General features: G+C 33.5%; 1 protein-coding gene across 3 annotated transcripts in view; it reads right to left on the bottom strand.

Moving 5' to 3' along the window:
- The window catches only part of CUTC (cutC copper transporter), a 44588-nt gene that overhangs the window by 4668 nt on the left and 22918 nt on the right, over positions 1–17002 (bottom strand). For all 3 annotated transcript variants that reach the window (XR_012077537.1, XR_012077539.1, XR_012077538.1), the window contains exon 11: positions 7745–7826. The gene's annotated coding sequence lies outside the window, so the exon portion shown is untranslated. The remainder of the gene's footprint in view (positions 1–7744; positions 7827–17002) is intronic.

The following is a 17002-nucleotide window of genomic DNA, read 5'->3' as shown; positions in this document are numbered from 1 at the left end:
CACTAGCTTCTTACACTTAGAAATACGCACTTAAGAGTTCTCTATGTTTTTTCATAGCTCAATAGCTCATTTCTTTTTAATGCTGAATAATACTCCATTGTTGTTTATCCATTCAACTTTTGAAGGACATCTTGGTTGCTTCCTTTTTTTATTGCAATTAAATCCATGTGCGGTTTTTGGTATGAATGCAAGTTTCAACTCATTTGGATAAATAGCTAGGAGCATGGCTGCTGGTTCATATGGTAAACTCTCCAGATTTTTAAAAATACTTACAATGCAAGGAATAACTCAAAAGACTGAGATAGCATTGCTCAAACTGTACCAAAATATTGATAAAATACTGATGGGAGAAAGTTTACCTGAGAGTGTCAATAAAGGTGAGGCTGGAATCCATGCCTCAAAGATCAGTAGAATATTTACAAATAGATTTCATTCAGTGTCCAAACTGCAAGATTTAGATATATTTTAACAATCATTTATAAATTTTACACTCAGATTAAAGCACTGCTATACAAACTGTTTGTATTAGACTGTAATGAGATGAGGATCTTATAACAAAATGTTAACTGTGTACTACTTCTTTCATTAGAAAGTCTTATTAGAAAACTAAACAGTATGCTTAGTGATATAGCTGATTTACATTTTGAGGCAGACAGTTTGTGTACTGACAAAAGTCCATGCACTTTGTACAGTAATGATCTACTTATACTTCAAAATCCCCTTAAACTCTCACCATGTGGTATCCATGAGACTTGGCTTGACTTCAGTCTGACAGACTCCTCCTTGATGTATTCTGATCTTATCATATTGTAAAAGCAAAAAGACTAATACCACAAACATAGTCCTATACCCAAACAGTAAAAACTGCACTCTGAAAGGAAGCTCACCACATTTACCCCTATAAATGTCTAAATATATAAATAAAACCTGGATAAAAAGAGGGTGCCAATTGTTTCTTATGGATTTGTGATTGTCCTCATACTTGTAGTCTTCCTCCACTGTTAAATATTTGAATGCTTTAATGTTATATGGCCATTATCCCAAGTCAACACCCAACTGATGATACTATCTCAAAAAGAAAATGAAATGCTCATGGTTTAATCCATTCCTTTAGGAGATAATTTTGACTAAAGAGGGGAAATGAAAATTCTGATGAGAGAAATAAATGGTACAAAACAGGCTTACCTAAACTAGTGATGCCAGTGGTACACTGGCAGATGTTAGACAGCTTGTCATGCCTGCACCACAGCCAAACTCCAAGGGCTTTTCATAAAATTCACAAATATCTAAAATGATTTTCCCTGATGACCCAGTTGGCCTTCTCAATACTAGACTTCCCATGCTCACCTCTTTGATGCCCTCCAGCCAATCAGCTTAATCAAGAAAAACCCTCACTCTTCCCAAACTGTGTTTTCCTCCCTTCCTGTCTTTCATAAATCCTGGATTTTGCCTTTGTTTGTTGACAACAGTGTAATGGCAATCTCCTTCTTGTATGAAACAGTTTGCATACAGACATCTAACTAAATACCTGAACTATTCTTTGACAATGATGTCAGCCCTCTCTCTCTCAAGCAGATGGAGGAGGATCTATTGACTGCATTTGTCTCACAAGTAAGTTGGTTAGAGCAAATTGGCTATGCTTGGAAATGTTCATTGGGACTGAAGAGAGGACCTGTTGAGTTAGGATGGTGTAAATGGGATCATTTTCTGAAAATAAAATAGAACTCCTTTGTGGGGCTATTGCAAGTAAAAGGAACCAAAAGTGACTAATAGAAATTATAATCATGTTTGAAAACAAGAAGCATTTGTACTTGTTTGTGCGTAAACATTTTGTGTAGCCAAAAAGGAGAAAGTGGGGGATCTAAATATTAATCAAAATAAATGCTTAGATTATAGAATATGTATTGACATGGATGGAATATACATAAGGTAGAGTAATGACTGAGAACTTCCTCCAAATAATGTCAGATGCCAAAGCACAGATTCAGGAACCCCAGAGAACACCAAGCAAGATAAATGCCAAAATCAGCAGACAAACAAAAGCAAAAACAAAACCACACCTAGTCATATCATAGTTAATTACAGAAAATCAAAGATAAATAAATAATCCTGAAAGAATCCAAAGGAAAAAATATCTTACCTACAGAGGGACAAAGATAAGAAGATAAGAGTTAATTCTTATACCCTGCAAAAGTATCCTTCAAAAATAAAGAAGAAATAAAGACTTTCTCAGACAAATAAAAATTAAGGAAATTTGAGACCAATGGACCTGAAAAGCAAGAATTGTTTTAAAAAGGTCTTTAGGGAAAAGGAAAGTAATATAGGCTAGCAATTTGGATATACATAAAGAAAGGAAGATCACTGGAGGTGGAATAAGTGAAGGTAAAATAAAAACCTTTATTTTTCTTATTCTTAATTGATTTAACATAGAAGTTTGTTCAAAATAATAATAGCAAAAATATATTGAATTTCACTTATGAATGACAGTGAAATGAATGACAGCAAAGATACAAGAGATGGGAGGGAGAAATTAGAATTATTTTGCTATTATAAGGTACTCACATGACCTGTGAAGCACTATAGAGTTATTTGGAAGCGGACTTGGATTGGTTGTAAATGTATATTGCAAACAGTAGCGCAACAATTTAAAAAGTTAAAAAAAAAGTATATCTGATATGCTAAGGAAGGAGAGAAAACTGAATCACATAAAATGCTCAATTATTGACAATGAATATTTGTATGTTCACGTATAACTGAAAAATTGTGCTCTACACTGAAATTTGACACAACATTGTAAAATGACTATTACTCAATAAAAAATGTTAAAAATAAAAAATAAATAAACTGCTCAATTAAAACCAAAAAGGACATAAAAAGAGTAGAAGACAAAAATAGAAAAAAGAACAAGGGCAACAAGTATAAAAAAATAACAAATATGGTATATATTGATCCACTGTGTCAATAATCACTTTAAACATCAATAGTCTAAATATACAAATTGAAATACAGAGATTGTCAGAGTGAATGAAAAATAAAACCCAACTATGTCTACAAAAAACTCATTTCAAATATAAAGACACATATAGATTATAAGTAAATGGATGGATAACGATGTAGCAAGCTAACACTAAAAGAAAGTGGGAATAGCTATTTTAATTTCAGAACAGGCTTCAAATCAAGGAAAGTTATGAGGGATAAAGAGGGACATTACATAATGATAAAGGGGTCAATTCTTCATGAAGACATAACAATCTTTAATGTGTACTAACAGAGCACAAATAAACTAAAAAGTTTATTAAATAAACAAATAAAACAAATAAAATAAAAAGTAACAGAACTACAAGGAGAAATCAATGAATCCACTATTACAGATGTAGACTTCAATACCCCTCTATCAGAAATAGATCCAGCAGGCAGAAAACAGTAAAGATATAGTTGAAATCAATAACCTCATCAATGAACTACATATAATGGACATCTACAGACTAATTCATGCAACAATAGCAGAATACACGTTCTTTTTAAGCTCATAGGAACACTTACCAAGATACTACTTTCTGGGCCATAAAACTCATCTTAACAATTTTCAATAAATAGGAATTATGCATTACTGCTCTCAGACAATTGTGGAATTAAACTAGAAATCAATAACAGAAAAGTAACTAGAAAATCCCCAAATATTTGAAGATTAAACAACACTATTCTAAGTAACACGTGGGTCAAAGAAGAAATCTCAAAAGAATTTTAAAAATATTTTAAATGGAATGAAAATGAAAATACAAATTATCAAAATTTGTGGGATGAGGCAAAAGCAATGCTTCAAGAGAAATTTAGAGCATTGAATGCATATATTAAAAAGGAAGAAATCTAAAATCAATTGTCTTAAGTCTCCCCTTTAGAAAACTAGAAAAAAGAAGATCAAATTAAATCCAAAGTTAGCATAAAAAAAGAATTAATAAAAATCAGAGCAGAAATCAATAAAATTGAAAATAGGAAATCAATATAGAAAATCAATGAAACCAAAAGCTAGTTCTTTGAAAAGATTTTTAAAAATCAGTAAGCCTCTGGCCAGACTAAGACAAAAATCAGAGGACACAAATTACTAACATCAAAAATGAAAGAGGGGACATCACCATGGACTTTAAAAGGATAAAAAAAGAATTTCATGAACAACTCTATGCTCACAAATGTAATAACCTAGATGAAATGGACCAATTCTTTGCAAGATAAAATCTGCCAAAATATGCAAGAAGTAATAGACAATCTAAATAGACCTGGATCTATAAAGACATTGAATCAACAATTTATAATCTTCCAAAACAGAAAGTGCCAGACCCAGTTAAGTTCTATCAAACATTTAAAGAAGAAAACATATCAATTCTCTACATTCTCTTTTATAAGACAGAAGCAGAGGGAATATTTCCTAACTCATTCTATGAAGTCAGCATTTCCAAACAAATACCAAAAACCAAAACCAAAGACTTAACAAGAAAACTGCAGACCTATATCTCTTATGAACATGGATGCAGAAATTCTCAACAAGATGTTAGCAAATCAAACAATGTATAAAAAATTATACAGCACAAACAAGTGGGATTTATCCCAGTTATGCAAGGCTAGTTCAACATTCAAAAATCAATGAATGTAAACCATACACATCAACAGGCTAAAGAAGAAAAACCACATGATCATATCAATAGATGCAAAAAAAAAAAAAACCTGACAAATCCAATATACATTCATGATAAAAAAAAAACTTTCAGAAACTAGGAATAGAGGGGAATTTTCTCACTTGATAAAGAATATCTACAAAAGATCTATACTTAACATCATACTTATGCTGAGAAACTAGAAGCTTTCCCACTAAGATCAGGAACAAAGTAAAGACGTCCCTCTCACCACTCCTTTTCAACACTGAAAATTCATAATTTATCACTAATGAAAACAACAAGAAAAGGAAATTAAAAAAAGATATACTGTTTGGGAAGGAATATATAAAACTGTCTTTGTTCTCAGATGACATGATTGTCTATGTAGAGAACCCAAGAGAACTGACCAAAAAAAAAATATGGAATTCATAAGTGATTACAGCAAGATAGCAGAATAAAAGTTGACATATAAAAGTCAGTTACTTTCCTATATACAATGAACAAGTCAAATCTAAAAACACAATACCACTTATATTAGCACCCCCAAAATGAAATACCTTGGTATAAATTTAACAAAATATGTGCCAGATCTATTTGAGGAAAACTACAAAACTCTGACGAAAAATTCAAAGAACTAAATAAATGAAGAGATATTCCATGTTCATGGATACAAAGACTCAATATTGTCAAGATGTCAGTTCTTCCCAACTCAATCTACATTATTTAATGTAATCTCAATCAAAATCCCAACGAGTTATTTTGTGGATATCAACAAACTGATTGTAAAGTTTTTATGGAAAGGCAAAAGACACAAAATAGCCAACACAATATTGAAGGATAAAGACCAAGGGGGAAGATTAAGACTATCTGACTTCAAGAGCATGATGGAAAAAATAGACAAATAGATCAATGAAACAGAAAGAGAGCCCAGAAATAGATCCATATAAATATAGGTAATTCATCTTCAACAAAGGAGAAAGGTAATACAGTGGAGAAAAGATAATCTTTTCAATAAACGGTGTTGGAACAAATCCATATGTAAGAAAGATGAATCTGGACACAGACCTTACACCCTTCCCCAAAATTAACTCAAAATGGATCATACACCTAAATATAAAACACAAAACTATAAAACTCCTAGAAGATAAAGTTAAAGTCTAGATGATCTTGGGTTTGGCAATGATTTTTTAGATACAACACCAAAGGCACAATCCCTGAAAGAAAACAAAAATTGACAAACTGAACTTCATTGAAATTAAAATTTTCTGCTCTGCAAAAGACATTATCAAGAGAATGAAAAGACAAACCACTTATCGGGAGAAATTATTTCCAAAAGACATATCTGATAAAGAACTGTTACCTAAAATATATAAAGGATTCTTAAAACTCAACAGTAAGAAATAAACTACCCAATTAAAAAATAGGTCAAAGGCCTTAATACCACATCAAAAAGGATACACAGATGGCAATAAGCATATGAAAAGATCATCCATAATATATTCATTAGGACAATGTAAGTTAAAATAATGAGATACTACTATACCTCTACTAGAATGGCCAAAATCTATAACACTGACAACACCAAGTGCTGAGAAGGATGTGGAGCAACAGGAACTCTTATTCATTGCTGGTGGGAATGCAAAATAATATAGACACTTAGGAAGAAAGTTCAGCTGTTTCTTAAAAAACTAGACTATAGTAAGCACGCTTCTTGTTTACCCAAAGGAGCTGAAAATTTATGTTCACACCAAAACTTGTACATGGATGTTTATAGAAACTTTATTCATAATTGCCAAAACCTGGAAGCAACTAAGATGTCCTCCATTAGATGAATGGATAGGTAAACTGTGATATACCCAGACAATGAAATATTATTCAGTGCTAAAAAGAAATGAGCTATCAAGCCATGAAAAGATATGAAGGAAACTTAAATGCATATTGCTAAGTGAAAGAAGCCAATCTGAACAGGCTATATACTGTATGATTCCAACTATAATACATTTTGGAAAAGGCAAAACAATGAAGACAGTTAAAAGATCAGTGATCGCCTAGTGTTAGTGGGGGAGAAAGGAATGAATAGGCAGAGCATAGAGGATTTTTAGGTCAGTGAAACAACTCTGTATGATACTATAATGGTAGGTTCATGTCATTATAAATTTGTTCAAACTCATAAAATGTACACCACCAAGAATGAACCCTAATGTAAACTATGGACTTTGAGTGACAATGATGTAATAATGTAGGTACACTTGTAACTTGCCATACTACTCTGGTGGGGGATGTAGGTAAGTTAATAATGGAAGAGGCGACATAGGTGTGGAGACAGAGGGTATACGAACAATCCCTATGTTCAATTTTGCTGTGAACATAAAACTCTAAAAAAAAATTCTATTAAAAAAAATAAGCAAGTGGCAGAACAGAATGTGTGACTTCATTTTAAATTAAAATTATGTATTTATATGTATATATTCAAACAATATAAATGTCAATTCACATAAACTATTAATATTGTTTATTATACTGGCATGGGAGAGCAGGGGTTTCAGAGACTTCACTGTTTTCCATTACACACTGGAAAGAGTCGAATGGATATCAGAGAAGTTTCTGTGGCCCAAAATAGGTTCTGAAAAAACTTACAGAAGTAAATGCAGAACCATTATCTGCAATGTTTTTGAATCACTGAGAATACGAAAGGTATTAAAAGACTGGATGAGGCAAATGCCTTGATTTTTGAACAGGAAGGTACTGAAAATCATAGGTAAAGTCTGACATTTACCATTGGAAAGATCTAGAAAGGTTTGCTAAATAAATAATGTTTTTGGAGTTTTAAAAGGAAGCTGATCATTAAGAACCAGAATGACTACGAACAAACCAGGGTACCTAATTTAATTTCCTTTTTTGATGTGATTATTACATTGGCAGCAGGTATAACATATCTCGAACTCAGCAAGGCATCTGACAATACGTCATGATTTCTTTCTATGTAGATAATACTAAGAAACTTGGACTGGATGAAAGCATATTTATATGGTCCTTTAGTTGTTTGAACCACTGTATATTCAAATAAATTAACAGAATGATATAAATGATATAACCTGTGGCAGATGTTCACTGGCATTCCAAGAGTCTGCAGTGGCGCCAGCACTTTCAACATTTTTATCGATGACCTCGATCAGGCTGAGAACGAGAGAACTCACATTTCATGGACAGCTTATATCAACCTCACATAGGTTTCTTAAATAATGAATATATTCTACTTTAGAGCACTCTAAAATTTTTGTCTCATTTAATCCTCACAATAATCCTGTGATGTAGGTATTTTTATTTCAATTTTATCAATTAGGAAACAGGTTAAGAAAATTATCCTATATCCCACAACTTACAAAGACTAATACTCTATATCTATACAGCAAAATCATCAACATGTCCTCCCACCCCCTCAAGAAGTAGAAAAGACTGGAGAAAGTATGCTTTGGGGAGAAAGTCCGGCTGGAAGGTCTCCAAGATTTTATGATTTAATGTATATAAAATATACACAAAAGACAAAAATAGTGTGATGTTTCCATTTACCTAAGGATACACCATAGGATTTCTTTAAATTACGAGCATTCTTACTGCTCTGATGATGTGATCTGAATATGTCAAATACATGCAAGTTTTCAGGAATGCTCCTATTCTAACAGATGAAGTGTTCTGTGAATTCTTTTTAAGTGTCATCACTGATATTTAAAGACTGTATTAAGAAAGACTGCAACATGTAAAAGAGTCAGGAAACCTGGATTCTGGCTTCAGCTCTGGTGGTCCAAAGTAAAATGATTTCTACCAGCATTTTTCTCAATGGTTTCTAGAAATCTCTTCTTAATAACTCAGTGTGTGTGTTCTGTAAATAATTGATTGCATAGAGATAATTCAGTAGGAGGGAATGTCTGATTATATGACTCGGGGAAAAAATATGCTGTATCATTTCTACTTAGTAAGCAAACGTTGATTAAAAAGTGGTTGCATTTAAACAACTTTGAAGAATCTACAAAAGTTCAATGTTCAAGATAACCAAAGAGTTCATACTGTTAGTTAATTATTACATATAAACTTAAGAAACGTTTTCTTTCTTCTGCAATATATTAAAATAGATATCCAGATTTAAGTGGTAACAGTAAAAAGATTGTTTTTCCCTTTGTATTTTTAAATTGGGTCTAATATTCATGTTCCAATAGTATAAGCTAAAAACTATAATATGAAGTAATAAAATAATTACTCCCAAACTTACCCATCAAAGAAAATCTGTACATTTTTGTGCTGCTAAAACAAACAATAATTTAGAATAGCCAGGGATGAAAAAGGATGTAAAAGTAATTAAGTAAACATTAATTTTTAATATTTTCACTTATTATAAACCTATTCTTTTATTAGTTATTAAAACCTGAAATACAGTCAAATTTTTCTGAAAGAATATACAAACTGCATAGATTTAAATAATTAGTGAAATTCATTGAACAAGGCTTAAAGATTACCAAAAAGTCAAGTACTAAAATATTTATGTAATTTTAAAAGAGAATATGTACTTTAAAAATAGTAAATCTATAAATGAAACAGAATAATATCCCTGGAAAAATCAAAGGATAATCTTTTAACTTGACATACTAGAGAGAATTGGATGAACAAACAGTTCAATGTTTTTTAGACAAAAGCATATTAGTATAGAAAAGAAGTAATTTAGGTCTTTACTTCACATTATCCCATAAAACATATTCTTGATAGGACATAAAACAACAGAAGAAAATGGGCTAGTATAAAAAAAAATACACTGGAAAGAATAATACTCTTCTGAGTCCTGGGGGTGGAAAAGGTGATATCAGAAAACAGAAAAATGTCTATACAATTTTTTTTTAATTTTCAAGAGAAATTTATAAAATAAATACAGTCAGCCCTCTGTATCCTTAGGTTCCACATTCACAGATTCAACAAATCATGGATGAAAAATACTTGAGAAAAAAATTCCAGAAAGTTTCAAAAAGCAAGCCATCCACTGGCAACTATTTACATAGCATTTACATTGTATTTACAACTATTTGCATTTGCGTTGTATGAGATACTATAGGTAATCTAGAGATGATTTAAAGTATACAGGAGGATGTGCATAGGTTATATGAAAGCGCTATACAATTTTATACAAGGGACTTGAGAATCTGCAGATTTTGGTGTCCTGGTGAGTCCTGGAACCAATCCCCCACAGATACCGAGGACAACTGTACTAATATGAAAGGTGTCAAGCGGGAAATACATCTGACAAAAATAACATGGAGAGGCAATATAAATAGTAATTGTCACATGGAGAACCACATACCTTTACCAGGATTAAATACAAGTAAATTATAAAAATTTCTGGAAGGATACAAAAGAAATTGTTAATAGTGGCTGCTTTTTGGAGAACTGGAGGAGTGAACAAAATAAGCTAAAAGAAAATACACATAAGATGTTGAATTCTGTAGAACACTGGTTCCCTGAAAACAGCACCAAAAGAACATTTTAAGACAAAGCTGAGTTTATTCTTATCACAGTTAGACAAAGCACTACCTTAACATATGTTGGCTTTTTACTTTGAAGTTGTTTAACTTCATAATACCAAATGCATTCTTATAATTTATGGTTGGATCATTATTATTATAGATAATTTTGTGAATTGAGAACATGAAAATGGCCAAATTAGTGAAAATTTGCTGGACAGTATTTTTAAGCCTACTGCTAAGACTGTAAAATATGCATTTCTCTGTATATATATATGTTTGCATATATGTAGAAATTTGGGGAGTGCTTTTACTAGCACTTAGCTTTTTTATTTGTTATTTGGGGATGTATTGGAGAGGGATTACCAAGTGGTATTTGCAAAAGGAGTATGAAGAGGCACATATTTTATTTAAAGGAAAAACCTATAATTTCAATTTTAAATTCTTTTACTATGAAAGTTGCAACCATAGAGCAGCAAATACAGTGCTAGGCATATAGATATGAGCTAAATAAATAAAATGTGCTATTTTCATAATTATTAACTTTTGACATGGGTTCCTCTTTGACCTATAAAGAGAAGGGCCATCTCTTTGGCATCTTGTGAGTGAACCCTCCTGAATGGTTTGAAAGGTCTCCAAACAGTATGACTTATTTATGTGTCCTATCTTCAAATACATAATTATAATTGACTGTAATTGACTTCTGAGCAATTTCAAAGTATAAAGTGCATTCTCTAAGATAGGTGACTGAAGTTCATTGAACTCTATCTTAATTAAGCTGAAAGGACATTTAGAGAACTTTGAGCTCAGTCAAGCCAGTGAGTTACCAATAAGACCGTTTTTCTAAAGATAGGATTTCCCTTGCAACTGTCACACTGTATAAAGATTTGGAAGGTTCTTAACCCTACTAAATAAGATTGCAATGAAACCTTCATACCAACTGCCAGAGGGGAAAATGACTCTCCAATTTCTTTCTGACCACCTTTACTCATTTTGACCACCCCCACCTCTGGCAAACACCAATCCATTCTCTGAGATTGTTTTTTTTGTTTTTAGATTCCATATGAGATCACACGGTATTTGTCTTTCTCTGTCTGACTTATTTCACTTAGCGTAATGCCCTCAAGGTCTATCCATTCCATCTAGGTCGTTGCAAATGGCAGGATTTCCTTCCACATTTTTAATGGGTGAATAATATTCCATTTTGCGTGTGTGTGTGTGTGTGTGTGTGTGTGTGTGTGTGTGTGTGTGTGTGTCTCACAATTTCTTTATCCATTCATCCACTGATGGACACAAGTTGTTTCCATGTATTGGCCACTGTAAACAATGCTACAGTGAACACAGGGGTGTGGGTATCTTTTTGAGATAGTGATTTTGTTTCCTGCAGATAAATACCCAGAAGTGGAATTGCTGGATTATATATTAGTTCTATTTTTCTTTCTTTCTTTTTTTTTTTAGAAACCTTCATGCTGTTTTCCATAGTGGCTTTACTAATTTACATTCCCCTCAACAGTGCACAAGGGTTTCCTTTTCTCCACATCCCTGCCAACAATTATTTGTCTTTTGGTAACAGTCATTCTAACAGGTATGAGGTGATATCTCATCATTTTGATTTGCATTTTCCTGATGATTAGTGACGTTGAGCACCTTTTCATGTACTTGTTGGCCATGTCTTTGTCTTCTTTGGAAAAGTGTCTATTCTTATCAATCCTTCTGCCCATTTTAAAATCACATTGTTTGTTTTTCCTATTGAGTTTAATGGCTCTTTATAAGGATATTAGCCCCTTATCAGATGTATGATATGCCAGTATTTTCTGTCATCCTGTAAGTTGCCTCTTGATTTTGTTGATGCTTTTCTTTGCTGTACAGAGATTTTAATTTGATGTAGTCCCATTTGCTTATTTTTGCTTTTGTTTTCTCTGCTTTTGATCAAACCCCCCCCCAAAAAATCACTGCCAAAATCTCATTCTCCAATTATATTAGGATGCTTATAAAGGGTATGTCCAACTTAAAGTGGCTTGAATGAAAATATTTATTGCTTCAGATAACTGAAAACCCAGAGATACTGCAGTTCTCAGGACTGATTTGTCCCAATACTTATGCCTCATTTCCCTCTCATTCTTTTGGCTTTGCTCTCTTTTAACATCAGTTTTATCCTCAAACATGGCGGTTACAGTTTCAAGACTCATATTCACACATCATAACATATAGCAAGAGAGAAAGGGTCATTTTCAGGAGGTCTCCTAGAAATAGAAGCCATCAGCAAACTTCCCCTGATATCTCAATGGCCCAAATTTCTGAATCAATTCCTTCCAACGAGAATAAGTTTACCTTTACACTATTCCCTGAAGCTGTGGGTGAGGTCAGCCTTTCCTAAATCACATGGGTCACATGGAGAGTGATTTCTACAACAACAATTGGGAGAAGAAAAGAGAGAGAAACTTTGGGTAGGAAACCAATGATGTCCACCAGGAATAAATTCTTGGTTTTGCTCCAATCCAGATTCAGATTAATATGGGAGATAATGCCTACTATTTAGCACCTTATTATAAAAAAGATTTGAAGTGGCTTACAAAAATACATAAAATATAACAAGATAAAATGAGTAAAGAAAAAAAAGGATAGAAAAAGATAAAACAAGGGACAAGCTCATTGCACAAAATGTATTCAACATGGTCCTGTCCACTTGCTATGTGTGGCATGCAAATCTGACTCTGAACTTCCGTCAACTGAAAGAGGAAAACTGAGTTAGTCTGTATCAATCAGGCCTCTTCTCTTTGCAAGTGCCAAAGATCCAAATCAAACACGCATGAATATGAAAAGATTTATTGGCTCATTTAATAGAATAGTCTGTGAATGGAATTAGCTTTAGGCATAGATAGATTCAGAAACTCTAACAAAGCTCTCAGAACATTTGCTTCTGTGTTGGTTTCATTCTCAAGTAGGCTCTTTTCACCTGCTGGCAGAGATGGTCTAAAAAGCTCTATGCTTACACTCTTCTTAGTTAGCCAGTTATCCTAGTGAAAAGAGAGCATCTCTTTTCAGAGAGCTCCAGAAAAATTTCTTGGTTCATTCCATTTGGCCCTGTTTGTGCTGTGTTCCCATATCTGGACCAAATAATGTGGACAAAAGAATGATGCATTCTAATTGGTTGGCCTGGGTCAACGTGCCCTCTCCCATGAGCAGGGGAAGCTATTTGACAGTTCTATCAGGAAAGCATTATCTTTCAAGGGCAGCCAGAAAGAAAAGAATTAGGCAAAGTGTCATGCTAATAACGTAATTCCATACACATAAGATATAAACGTATCAATTGTTCAGAAGCCCAGCTACTCCTCAGAATGACACTTTAGAAAAAATAATCCTCTCTAGGATCTCAATAACACATTGATATAGGTATTTTATACAACTGTTTTCCATTATATCTCCAGTATAGACCAGTGGCACAATGCGAATGTGGGATTGGATTTTTTTTTTTTAATTCTACAAGGGACTAGAGCAATGCCATCCAAAGAGGCAGCTCTTTGTGATTTTATCCAAGAATAAAATTTAGCATCTATACAAGAGCAGATGGAATGAATATTCTTCAGGTGTCTTAGCCACAACTCTTAGTTGCAGGAATCAGAAATCCATTCAAACCAGTGTAGCCATCTTATTGAGAGACATTAAATAGAAAACAAATAAGAAACGGTATTTTGCTTCTACCATCGTCTTCAACCATACTGTACCAAACCTCCTTCCCTGCCTTAGACCACATCTCAGGCAGATCCTATAGCTTCTTTGCTCTCTCTCAGGTTTAAAAGGTCCAAACTAATCTAATCTAACTCTCTCACATTCATTTTTAGAAACAGCTTTATTAATATATAAATTACACACAATTTGCCCACTTAAACTGTATAATTTAGTGGTTTTTTAGCATTTTCAGTTGTGTAACCATCATTATAATCAATTTTGGAACATTTTTAGCATCCACAAAAAAAAAAACCTTACATCCAATTTAAAGCCCCTGTCCTCTCCGGGCTCCCTGACCAGCTACTACTGGGAGGGGAAGTGTCACTCGTTATATCATTTTTCCTTATTATTCAATTTCTCTCCCACTAATTCTTGGACTGGGGCAAGGAGGTGAGGACCAGGGGGGAAAGAAGCAAAGGCAATTTTACTGAACTGGTAGGATGGCCAAATTTCCCAGTTTGCTCGGCACTGAGCAATTTCCTAGGAAATGGTTCTTTCCGTGCTAAAATCAGAAAAGTTCCAATTAAACTGAGATTGTTAATCACAGCATTGAGCTGGTGTTGTTTATAGTTCACTCTTGCTTGATCAATAGTGAGCCATCATAGTTTGTTACAGCCACTTTCCAGGTGGTCCAACTCTTAGTCTCCCTTGAGGTACTTGGGCAACCTCCAAACTGCAATTTCCTAACACAGGTTATGTACACTGGCTGATACCTTCCTCAAATTCTGTCTTTCAGCAGTATACTCTTCCACTGCTAAAAATGCTACATTTGATTACTGGGTTAAGGTGGTAACAACCAGACAGATAGCTCCATTGTAATATCAAGCTTCTACTTTGATGACTAGCAAATAATCCATAGCATGTTATTTTGGCAGCATTTGGATATTCAGCCCCCAATCAACATTTTACCTAATGGTTTCAGCATTAATGGTCTTTGATTTATTTCATTAGTTAGGTTGCAAAATACTCCAGTTAGAGTTAAGTTATACTCTAATTCTGAAAGATGAAAAATGTTGCTAGGAATATTCATGTACAAAGTTTTGCATAGACGTATTTTCAATTCTCCTGGGTATATACCTAGAAGTGGAGTTGCTGGGCCATTCAGCAATTCAGTGTTTAACATCTGAGAACCCCCTAGACTACTTTACAAAGCGACTCCAGCATTTCACATTCCCGCCAGCAGCACATGAAAGTTCTACTTGCTCTATATCCTTGCCAACACTAGGTATGATCAGTCTTTTTTGGGGTATAGCCATTCTAGTCGGTGTAAAGTGATATCTCAGTGGGGTTTTGATTTGCATTTCCTTACTGACTAATGATGTTGAGCATCTATTCATGTGCTTGTTGACCAATTGTACCCCTTCTCTGGAGAAATGTCTATTCAAATCCTTTGCTTGATTTAAACTGGGCTGTCTTTTTATTGTTGAGCTCTAAGTATTCTTTATATATTCTGGATACAAGCCCTCTAATCAGATACAAGATTTGCAAATATTTTCTCCCAGTCTATAGGTTTTCTTTTCACTTTCCTTATGTTACCCTTTGAAGCATTATTTTTTCTTTTGTCACTTATGCTTTTCCTATCATATCCAAGGCTCTGCCTAACTCAAGGTCACAAAGATTTGCTCCTGTTTTCTTCTAAGAATTTTATGTTTTAGCTCTCTTATTTCGGTCTTTGATCCACTTGAATTAATTTTTGTACATGATGTAAGGTCCAACTTCATTCTTTTGCATGCATATATCCAGTTGTCCAGTACCATTTAAAAAAAGACTAATTTAGCATCTATACAGGAGCAGACGGAATGCATATTCTTCAAGTGTCTTTCCCCAGTGAATTACCTTGCCACCTTGTCAAGAATCAATTAGAGGGGAGGGTATAGCTCAGTGGTACAGTACATGCTTGGCATGCACGAAGTCCTGGGTTCAATCCCCAGTACAGTACCTCCACTAAAAAATAAATAAATAAACCTAACCCCCTCCGCCACAAAAAAATAAAACAAACGAAAAAGAATCGATTGATTACAGTATAAAGGTTTACTCCTGGACTCTCAGTTCTACTGTATTGAGCTATATATTCACCTTTATGTCAGAAACACACTGTCTCAATTATTGCAGCTTTGTAGTAAGTTTTGAAATTGGGAAGTGTAAGTCCTCCAACTTTATTCCTTTTCAAGATTGTTTGGCTATTCTAGGTACCTTGCATTTCCAGATCAGTTTTAGGACCAGCTTATTAATTTCTGCCAAAAAGGCAGTAAGGATGCTAATAGGGATTGCCTTGAATCTGTACACCAATTGGAGAATATTGCTTAACAATATTAAGTCTTCCCATCTACGAACATGAAATGTCTTTCCTCTATTTATTGTCAGGTCTTTAAAAATTTCTTTTAAAAATGCTTTGTAGTTTTCAATGTACAGTCTTGCACTTATTTGATTAAATTTATTCCTAAGCATTTTATCATTTTTGATGTTATTATAAATGGAATTTTTAAAAATTTATTTATTTATTGAAGTACAGTTGATTTATAATATTCCGCTGTCCAGCAAAGTGATTCAGTTTTATATGTGTATTTATTTACTCATATATACATTCTTTTTCCATTATAGGTTATTACAAGCTATTGAATATAGTTCCCTGTGCTATACAGTAGGACTTTATTATTTATTTTATAGATAGTAGTTTGTAAGGAATTATTTTCTTAATTGCATTTTAGGATTGTTAATTGCTAGTGTATAGCAACACAATTGATTTTGTATATCAATTTTACATCCTGCAACTTTGCTGAACTTATTTAGTTTTTTTCATGTGGATTCTTTAGAATTTTCTGTATACAAGATCGTGTCACCTATAAATAGAGCACGTTTTATTTCTTCCTTCTTAATCTGGATACTTTTTATTTCTTTTTCTTGCCTAATTACCTGGCTAGAACCTCCAGTACAATGTTGAGTAGAAGGGGTGAGAATGGACATCTTGTCTTGTTCCTGATTTTAGGGAGAAAGTATTCAGTAGATGTCAGCTCTGTGTGCTGCTTTTTTGCAGATGCTCTTTATCAGGTTGAGGAAGTTCCTTTTTATTCCAAGTCTGCGGAGTGTTTTTATTATGAAAAGGTGTTAGATTTTGTCAAA

This window comes from Vicugna pacos, chromosome 11, assembly GCF_048564905.1.
Source record: "Vicugna pacos chromosome 11, VicPac4, whole genome shotgun sequence".
Taxonomy (NCBI): domain Eukaryota; kingdom Metazoa; phylum Chordata; class Mammalia; order Artiodactyla; family Camelidae; genus Vicugna; species Vicugna pacos.
The sequence above is the reverse complement of the archived record's forward strand: the minus strand, read 5'-3'. Positions and strand labels throughout refer to the sequence as shown.